Genomic DNA, 4,200 nt, shown 5'->3' with positions numbered 1-4,200 from the left:
GACTCCTCCCTGTGGCAGAGAAGGAACACAGTGACAAGAATAGGCATCACAAATGTCTCGATGCATGGATAGGTTCATCTTGAGCTGTTGTAAGTAGAAAAGTACAAATAAAATCTCTCATCTGTACAGTTCAGACTTTCCCCAACCTGATCTGTTACCACGTATTATGGCTATTCAAGCTCCATCATACTAACTCTGCATTTTCCACCTTTGCCACAGAGATTCAGGAACTATAACTATCAAAATAGCTTCCACAAAACTTGATTTTTACACAAATCAATTTCTTTTCTCGAGTCTGCCTTCATCCTTTGAGTCCCCTCTTCTGTCTAATGTAGTTCCCTCTCTGTGAACTCCAGTTGCAGGAAAGTCAATCATATTTCGAAGGTGCTGGTGCCACCCCATGTACCCCCTTTGGACATGTGCCTGCTGTCTTCACAAAAGAAACTTTATACATAATGTAAACTATGTAACTATATGAAATAAACCAAACTTGCATTTCAATATATGTCAACTGAATAAATAAATTGTGCTCTTCCTAAATGTTCTTCATAAACGTCTGGACAAACTGAGTGTATGTTTATGTTTTTCACATCATGTTTCAGGCTAGACCATAATGACTCACATTCTGAAGTATAATTAATGCAGTGTCATTTTAGGAAATAAATACAATGCTTAAAATACAACGAAACAGCAATAAAACCATTGGTGGGCGTGTCTAATATGAAACGCATAACTCAGAAAAACTCTCCAGACATACCTGTTTATTTTATTGTGTCTCGTGACGTCTTTTTCTCGGCTATTATGGCATGTACTTTTTTATTTACTTCACTCTTTTGTGTTGAACAACATTTTGTGACAGTTTTTCTGTTAAAAGCGCTCAATAAATAAACGTTACATGAAGTCAACCTGGGCTTTAGAGTAGAAAAGGACGTTCAGTCTAAAGTCTCAGGCTTCAGTCCACAAACACAACAAACCCAACAACTGTAGAGCAGTAAATCTGTAGCTCCGACCTAATCCTGTTCTGTGTGTGTGTGTGTGTGTGTGTGTGTGTGTGTGTGTGTGTGTGTGTGTGTGTGTGTGTGTGTGTGTGTGTAAAGCAATCTGCCAGCAGTGGGGGACAATGCAGTAGTTGTAGTGTTGGTGGTTTACAGCAGGCAGCAGGTGTGGAGGCTGACACCTCTGCTGTCAGTCTGCAGGTCTGGCCCTTTTTATTTTTGTTAGACTTAGAAGTCCATTATTGTCATTAATAAAAATATAAAGTAGAATTTGGTAAGACAAAGCAGTACTTGTTCATTTTTTTATTTGTCGTGTTTAAGACTTTGAAAATGAAATAAAAGATCCTCTGCCAGACCTCCTTTAGCACAGCATCACCTGGTGGAAGCTGAGCGGCCTCCTGCAGTGTGTCTGTTGCAGTGGGGTCCAGCTCAGGTGATAACTGATGTGTCTGAGGGTCAGGGGCAGCTATATCGGTGGTGTGAGTCCTGTTGACCTCGGTCCCAGGCTGACAATCAGCCTTTATTTCCTCCTGGAGACCAACCAGCCCCTCCTGTCACTCATCCTGCCGAAGTGAAACAACAGAGGAGGATGAACGGAGGGTGCTCAGCTCTGAGCCAGTGAGAGGACACAGACACAAGATGAAAAAGATGCAGAAAATTCAGAAATATGGCTGTAGGACCCATCGTCTACTCATACTTAGTTATGGCAAGTCTTGAGCCGTCTCTTTCCGAAGGTCGTTCCAAGTTTTCCTTTGGGAATTGGCTGCTTTTTCTCTCATTTTCAGTCCAATCCTTAAGTTACTTAACACCACAAAAGGACACTTAAATGAATAGATGAACCAGTGGTGTGTCTACACACACAACTTAGCAAAGTATGCTTTCATATCATGTTGATATGATAAAATGTTTATCGAATTTGAATTTTTGACTACATTTCAATCACTTCGGTTGTTACAAAAAGCTAGAACTCTATTTATGAGACAGGATGTTTAGTTAATTAAAAACATGGGTGTTCCCATCATTATATTGATTGGTACTCTAATAAATTTATATTATAGGAATTTATATTAAACCTGAATGAAAAATATTAAATCTGACTATTATTTAGTTTCCTGTCATGTAAAAATCTAACTTGAAATCAGAGCTACAAACACGTCTTCTAAGTCTTTTGCAGATCTACACTCGCTCCACCTGATTCAATAAGTCAGGGACATAAGTTAACTGTTACTGTCCGTCATATTAGTGTTTCACAGTACTTTCATTGCTCAGCTATATGAGTAGTTTATAGGATTATTTAACACATCCTTGACATGTTTCTGATGAATTGCTTTAATAAGAATCTTCTTTTATGTGACACAAACTTGTGTAGTCTCATTTTAGTGTTTTGGTGACAGGACAGCCTGTAATGTTAAGTTGTCTTTTAAAAAACTACTATTTATCATGATGCATTAAATGAATCACTTCAGTAAAGTATTGCAGAAAAACCTGTCACATGTGGAGTGTCATACCTTGAATTTTAAGACTTGTCCTCGTATGAAGTGATTTGCTCATCAAACATCACTTTTTATCACAGTTAGTCATTAGTGGACAAGCCAGGCTCTGGTTGTGTCGATCACCCTCCGTATTTCCGACCTGCCATCTGTCGACCAGCAGCCTCCTTTGCTCCTAGCCGTAGCTTCAATACTTCACTTCAAATTTGCCAGCCGGGTACACATCACTGTCTCTTATTTCACGTATTGTTGCTACACTAACTGCTGGTCTCTTCTGTAGTTTGGGCATTTCTTCCACAGCAGCTCAAAAGTTTTTCATTTTATATAGAAACAGGTCTGAACTCATAGTCAGAGCCTCTGAGCAGGAGGATCCACATCCATGGATTTATCTATCACGCTTTTTCTACATTTTGCAATAATGCGTCTTACTGTCTATTCCACGTTTAACGTCAAACATACAGTATTTAGCAGTACTTGAGTTAATGTACTTTCTCACTTTAAGCCATGGAAAAAACAGACATTACCCGGAGGTCAGGGTCAAGAGCATTTGCTGCCCAGGGACACCTCAGTAGGCACGAGATGCCGTGATGAGCACTGCTGCTGTGGTAGAAGCCTCGTGGGTCCTGATGGCCATTTAAATTATCCAGTATGAGGAGCTGACTTGTGGATCCATTTTGAAACAATATTTACGATCTGAACTTTATCTGTGAGACAGAGAAGCTTCAGTCTGCAACTGCCTTCTCGTTTTACTCCGACAGCAACCTCACGTTCATCCCGGAACGTCTCAGCACGAGGATTTATTTCCCCCCCGCTATCCGTCATTTTGTCAGAGCAGGTGTTTCTATCTCTGCGTTTCTTTTCTTTTTTCAAACGGCAGATATCTCATTTTAGAATGAAGCTCTTCATTTGGGCCAGGCGTTAGTGATCGGACGGAGTGAGGCGGTGGAGGAAAGGGTGAGGGTAGGTTAAACCCCCGGAGACCTGCCCCTGACTCTGGCCATAAGCCAGTCAGGGTGTACATTTCCCCCCCCCCTGAGTTCCGGAAAATTGGCGAGATTAATGCTGTGGCAGAGGGATGGTGGTGCTGATGGCGTTTCCAGATGGCCAGTGGATTCGGCGGTGGTGGCGTTGGCGCGTCACAGCGTGGCCTCCGACCGCAGCTCCGGCTTTATGAGTCGTGTAAAATTGCTTCAGGCCTGAGGCCCGGGCCCAGTCAGCAGCAGTTTGGGACACCTTGTTATCTGTCTCTCAAATACTGTGTCCCTCCACAGGACAGCATTTCCCATTAGTTTGGTTTTTATGTTTCATTTCATTCAGTTAAAGTGCAAAGACTTCTGCTGAGGATCATTTTGCTTTGAAGTGACATAAATAACATCCCCAGACTGCTTTAAATACAGCAAGGATGCTTAAATAACAGGAACATATCATGGAGAAAGACTCAGTTACAAACACTGCAACAAAAGTGGGTCAACTTAGTTGGAGTGTCAAGTGTAAAGAAGGTCTGCCAATCTTTGATACCATATGAAAGTTTTCAGTGAAAAACAAAGTTTATGAGTCTACTGGCCTGCCTCAGAACCTTGAGCAATATGTATCGGTGAGAGAACCATGTTTTTGGAGCCTTGTTATGAAAAGAGTGAAAAATGTAAAGGTCTCTATGAGAGTGGATTAGCACAACACCAGAAGTTCAGCCTCTGGGAGCAGGAATGTGGAAATCT

General features: G+C 41.4%; 1 long non-coding RNA gene across 1 annotated transcript; it reads right to left on the bottom strand.

Annotated features, from left to right (window-relative positions):
- Positions 1 to 1,346: 1,346 nt before the first annotated feature.
- Positions 1,347 to 3,301, bottom strand: LOC309711272. The gene is made up of 3 exons (XR_014277925.1): positions 2,504 to 3,301; positions 1,693 to 1,796; positions 1,347 to 1,558 (listed from the first exon to the last, which is right to left on the bottom strand). It is a non-coding gene; the product is annotated as an uncharacterized lncRNA (long non-coding RNA).
- Between the last annotated feature and the right edge of the window lie 899 nt (positions 3,302 to 4,200).

This window comes from Aulonocara stuartgranti, assembly GCF_965226115.1.
Source record: "Aulonocara stuartgranti genome assembly, chromosome: 7".
Taxonomy (NCBI): domain Eukaryota; kingdom Metazoa; phylum Chordata; class Actinopteri; order Cichliformes; family Cichlidae; genus Aulonocara; species Aulonocara stuartgranti.
Note: the sequence above shows the minus strand (reverse complement) of the source record. Positions and strands in the feature narration are given on the sequence as shown.